Source organism: Thunnus maccoyii, chromosome 2 (assembly GCF_910596095.1).
Source record: "Thunnus maccoyii chromosome 2, fThuMac1.1, whole genome shotgun sequence".
Classification (NCBI taxonomy): domain Eukaryota; kingdom Metazoa; phylum Chordata; class Actinopteri; order Scombriformes; family Scombridae; genus Thunnus; species Thunnus maccoyii.
Window position 1 is genome coordinate 12,065,150 of NC_056534.1, and position 6,240 is coordinate 12,071,389.

The 6,240-nt window shown below is 39.6% G+C and overlaps 1 long non-coding RNA gene across 1 annotated transcript; it reads left to right on the plus strand.

The window, feature by feature from the left end:
- Positions 1–4,365: 4,365 nt before the first annotated feature.
- LOC121881906 lies at positions 4,366–5,861 on the plus strand. Its single transcript, XR_006091953.1, has 3 exons — positions 4,366–5,092; positions 5,220–5,269; positions 5,789–5,861. It is a non-coding gene; the product is annotated as an uncharacterized LOC121881906 (long non-coding RNA).
- Positions 5,862–6,240: the final 379 nt, after the last annotated feature.

Below are 6,240 nucleotides of genomic sequence, written 5' to 3' on the forward strand. Positions count from 1 at the left end.
CCCGTACCCTGGACTACTCACAACCAGCCTGTACTCCAGTCGATCAGGCTTTGGTTTGTGAGCCTGCAGCCTGCCTGTCCTGAGCCAGCTACCCTGATACCTGCCTGTCCTGAGCTGGCTAGCTCACTACCCGCCTGTCCATGAACCCCAAACGGCCTTATATAGAACAACTGAGGACCCACCCTGATATCCAGCAGTCACCCTTTGAAGGAACGCGCCTTACCATTTTCACAGGGTACCATGGAGTTTCCAAAAGGAGCCGTGGTCCCCATGGCTCCTAATGCAACTGGTTCTTATTAATAATGTGTTTGGTTTGTTGTGATTAATGTGCCTGAATAATTCCTTGAGGGATGGATGAATCATGTAACTAGCCAGACATGAAAATAAAATTACTAACTCATCCATACATTAATAACTTTTGTTTACCTGGCAAGAAGGAAATCAGGTTACTTTGACATGACGTCCAACTTGTTAAATGGTATGAAATAGTTAGTCTGGTGACATAGGCTATTACTGCAAACACATGTACACATCATAATTACTTTGAATATGTTCATCAAATGTAATGAAACTGATAGTCAGATTTATTCCCACTTTATAAGATATTTTCCTCTCGACAATGTTATAGATGATGGTATCAGCAAAACCTTCTCACAGTTGAAAGTTCAAACGACAACTTTGCTGTTCCCTGATTGGTCATGGTTATTCCCTTCTCTGATTTGCTACTTGGAATAGCGATGTGATTGGCTGATACACGTGTGGATTTTTTGCTACGACACACAGGAAACAGTGCAGAAAGATCTGGAGAAGATTTGTATCCACAGGATACGACTGACAAATGCACAAACCAAGATCTGTGACACACAGCCTAAGTTTTGTGTTTGTGAAACAAGCAGTTTGCATTTGAGGATGTGCTTTTACGGATGTGAATTTTTCACTGACTTCAAAGGAAAAATAGTGCAAAAAATATGTGTGTGTCTGTGTGGGTTTCCATCCACAGGTTGAAACTGACAAATGCACAGATTAAGATCTACAAATGTGCAAATGAAGATTTATACCCACAACACCAGTTTTGTAGTTGAGTATAAATCAAACAGAAATGTACAAATGTGAATTTAGTTTGCCGTGTACAAATACTCAGATACACGTACATTTTTTTTTCACCACACAAAACATTATTTATATTTGTAAATCTTGTAAAACATATGTCAATCAAACTCTGATCAGGCACTCCCAGTGAGCTGAAATAAAAAAGAGCATCTCTGATATTTCTCCCAAAGACCTTTTTCCTTCATTGTAATTATACAAAGCTATGAACATTACTCTTAAAAAACATGTTGACATTATTTTTGACTGCAAAGAGGGATGACTAAATGTGATTTCAGTTGGACTATAAGTGAAAGACAGGCCCAAGTCCATTACAGGGAGGAGAGGAAGGTTGAGCAAATGCATAGAGAAGTAAAAAAGACAAGAAAGACAATGGAGAGCTTGAACACATCAGCCTGAGCCACAGCACCAGGTCCAGCCTCAGCCCCATGAGGCTTGCCACCAGTCCAAACCTCAGTAGCAGCCAATACCATTCCAAGCCTTGGTATAGCATAGAGCTCAGCAATTGTGATATTTAATTTAATTTAGTGATATTTCAACAAGCAACCTAGACTCATCCACAGGGTTCTGGGCCAAGCTAAGCTAGATCCGCCTCTGGTTCAGTGCACGTTCTACTGGTTTGCTGGATTCATTGAGGCTCATGCAATTTAAGAGGGTCAGTTTTGTATGGAAAACTCTGCAGGTCAAAAAGGAGCTGCAGAGGATGGTACTGGTGAGGAAGAGTAAATTTAATTTATCTACTCAATAGAAATCACCATGACAGTAGAAAAAGTGAGTGCATCACAAAAAATATGCAGGAGATCTCAACTGAATGAGTTTAATTATAAAATAACAGCCACTTAGGAGGGAGAAGAGACCTATAATAACTCAAGACCCAAAAAAGAGAAAAAGTGACTAATTTATATCTCCAAACAAAGAGTGAACAGGGAACTATGGCCTTCTGGTCATTAGGATTGAAATTGACCTTCACTGAGCTGCTCATAATGCATTGTGGCCACTGCACTCTTTTTTCTAATAAATATATTTGTTTCATGATCTCTACTACATTAGTTTTGCAAACCTATAAAGACACAGCTGCAGTAGCTGACTGTGTAATTGACCTCTCACAGATTGCTCACATAAATAGAATGAAAGGACCATATTTGTACTGCACTTTAATGTATGGTGGTACTGTAAATCTGACCTCAGTTATCTGGAATTGTCATTGGCTCTTTGGAGTGTGGTGAATTTTCCTCGGATTTGCTACAGTAAAAGCAATAATCAAAAACACAGTACTTTTGTCACTTGAACATTTTCGATAGGAGGATTTAAACTATGTCAATCTTGACTTAATCTGCAATAGATACTGTATTTGATGGTGCAACCCTGAACAGTGGTTTCTAAATATTTTTAAACCTACCCCAACCTCCTTTCTACCACCATGTTCACCTCCAAGTCAAGTACCTTTCAATGTACTACATCTTTTTAGTTTCTTTCAGCTCTACTCACAGTGATGTTTTGATGTTCACTATTTCTGACCTCTGCGCACTGGGAAAACTCACAAGTCAGAAAACGTGTTGTGTAACTGTGACATCATGAAGCCATAAATTGTCATGTCATGTGATGAAAGTTTTTAATCTGTACAATAAAAAATGGAAACACATCTTATAGTCCTAAGTGTGTATCAAGCGAACAGGAGGAAGACCCAAATGCAGACCCCAAGGCAAGACAGGTTGATAAAAAGGTTCTTTAATAATTGAAATCAAGAAACAGGCTTACAGGTTAGTAACAGGAAGGCAGTCTGAAAGAGGCAAACAAGTCCGGAGGGCAAGGCAGGCAGGTAGGTCAAAAACAGGCAGTAGATCAAAACCACAGGTGGCAGGTAAACAGGCAGAATACACAGAAACAGGAAAAAAGGAACAGCTGGAACGCAAGTGTTCAACATAACAACATTGACGATCTGTCAAAGAATGAATGACAGAGGACTGGTGTATGTGTTACTGGGGCTGAGAATGATAGGGGAGTGGCAACAGATGAGCAGGTGGGTGTGGGAACCAGGCAAGAAAATCTGGGGGCAACTGATGGAAAATGGCAAAACCAAGGGAGGAGAGCGTGGGGCTGAAGGCAGGGACAGAGGCAGAATGGGCTGAACGTATCAACAAATTTTGATTGTTTTCATACAATATCCAGTATTGTAATACAATATCTGCTCATAGCAACTAGGCATGGTTAACGTTTTTTCTTTATTTGTAGGCACTTGGTTAAAGGACAGTGGCGGACTCAGGCTGTCTGAGGAGCAGGAGCGAAAAAAATATAAAGGCCTGAAACATTCAATGGGCCCCTATAAGCAGAGAACAATGATGCATGTTTGTAAAAAGGCTACATTCCTGATTAAGATGAACATTTTATAGGATGACTTGAAAACAACACCTATGTGTTAAAAAGGATTTACTTTTTAAACATTTATTTTGCAAACATCTCTCTAATAAAGGGAATGGGTAACATTTTAAATGTTTATTTCTAAACACATCTATTGTAAAAACATGGAACTATTAACATTTTGATAATTAACTGTTTTGAGCGGTCTTGTCAAGGAAGCGAGAAACAAGATTGCTGAAATAAAATGAGAATTCTTTTGGCCATGAGTTTGTAAATGTTAATGATCTCGTTATGGCCAATTGGGATGTCCCTCTCAATGGAAAACAGCACAAGATCTGAGAGCTTTCCTCCATCTGTTTCGAAGCTGGGTCTTGATCAGCTTCAATTTGGAGAGTGATCGCTTGACTGATGCAGTTGTTTCTGGCTATGTGGTATATATTTTGAGGAGTTTTGTCTGTTAGCGGGGTTATTCAGAATGTTCTCTTCCAGTTTCATGACAGGATGCTTTTTTTAAAAAAATTTTTTAACATGCCTAGGCAGAGGTTTGAATTCTGCTGGCATCCCTCTAATTGCTAATGGATAATGCAAATGTACCTTCATCTCTCTCATCTCCTCCCTCAATGCCTCTCGTTGCATTTTGCAGATTCCTTTGTCTTGTCAGTCCCAGTGTTATGGGTGGGCCCCACGGGGCAAGCCTGCCCGCCTGCCCATCCAGGAATTTGGCCCTACCAGGAGAAATCAGAGATCATCATTAATGCTGTTTTAATGCACCTGGTGAGCTTGATGATGGCTTGGGGGAAAAAAAAGAAATTTGGATTTGGATTTGCAATTTACCATTTGGCATTTGACATTTGCCATGTAAAATTTTATATTTTCCATTTTAAATTTCATCTTTTCCATTTTCCATTTGGCATTTTGCTTTTCAAGTTGTATGTAAACGAGGAGGCGTTGCCCGAAGGCTGGAGTGAGTGTTTGAAACGGTTTAGGTGCAGAGGCACTGTATCGACAGCAGGGGGAGCTGAATGCTGAAGAGCACAGTGAGTTGGGCAGAGCAGCATGAGTCCAAACTAGAGGAGGAACTGCCCCGTTCTCTCACATCCACATTGGCTACTAGCAATGGCAAAGCCAGAGCTAGCCTCATTGCTGAGACTTCTGCCTCATTTGTACATTTTTTTGTCCATTTGTGGTGTCTGGATCAAGAGCAAAATCAGACATCTGTCCTTGTGTTTAGTGTCTCTGCTGCTCCTAAGCGTAAACCGGAATTGCGGTGTCTGTTTTGTTTTCAGCAATAGTTGTCACCTTTACACTTATGCCCTTGTGCTAGGGCTCATACCCAGCTCTAGCACAAGGTAGCACAAAAGTCAAGATGTTGTGATATGTAGCATAATAAGCTAGCGAAGCTCTGTTAATGGAACCGCGTTCCCACACATGCACAGTTGCGTCTGACTTACACGAAACTTCTCTCCAGAGACTGAAAACATGATATTTTTATTATTATTATTGTTATTGGTCTTTGTAGCCAATTCTAAACAAATATGCCCATAGTCTTCGTAATGAAGGCATGTCACCCAGTGCAGCGGTGTGACTCATTGACGTGTCCAAATCCATTAATCCATTGGCATTTCTGGTGAGTATCACAGTGGGAATTTAAAAGGACAAATGATATTTCCAAATATTTTAATTAGCAAAGATTGCATATTACAAATGAAATGAAATAATATACAGCTTTCTATACAATGTGTTTTTTTTTTCAGCGATTCCATAGCTGCTTCTACCATGGGATCAGAAGCTGCTGTGGAGAGAGGTGAGACTGGTGAGGAGACTGAGATACGTACTTTACAATTTTTCTCAGTTGCTTTGGTACATTTCAAAACAGTAAGTTCATTTCTTGAGGCAATTCATACAAACAGCACTACACAATAGATTACCTGCAAAACTCGTACTCTGTAAGTATTTCCTGATATAAACTATGGCTAAGGTTTTGATGACAATGATTTAAACTCTGCCACTCCTGTGAGGTAGTCCTGCAAACAAAAAAAAATACAGTAAAAACACAAGATTGAGTATGATTTCAAAAAATATGTCACTGTATATATATGTATGTATGTATGTATATACATATACACACATACGTGTGTGTGTTTGTGTGTTACAGTATATGTACAGTATGTATCTGTATAAAGTATATTTACTGTACACTGTAAAGTACAAGTGATATACTGTAATATGAAGCATTACAGTATATCACTTATATTTTACAGTATTACAGTACAGTGCAAATTGTTGGATGACATACCCGTTCTGTTTATGAAACATTTGAAAGGTTGAGGACTCGGCTGTTCTCCCAACATTCAGCCGGCTGCACCATTCGACCAGCCACGTCCATTGCAAGACCATGATTGAGAATAAGGTCCACAATTGTGGAACCTTATTTTACAGTATTGGGATGTGCCCATGTCCTTGGCCTCTTCTACCTCTTCTTTTGTTTTGCCTCCCTACCCTTCTCCATGCAGGCTTACGCTTCTTCTTCTTTCCGGCTGTTGACCCTGATCCTTGTTGTTCTTCCATTGTCAGTGATTGTAACGCTGTGTTGTGCTCTGTCTATATATGCTTGCCAATTGAAGGTTCATGAGATACACCTCTAAGCTATTTTAGAGAACTGGTTGATCTGAAGCTTCACACATTCCCCTTCATTAGTGAAAATCAAGATTCACCTGAGAGCAATTCATCAATTCAGGACATATTTACAAAAAAAAGTCTAATAGAAATGTATAG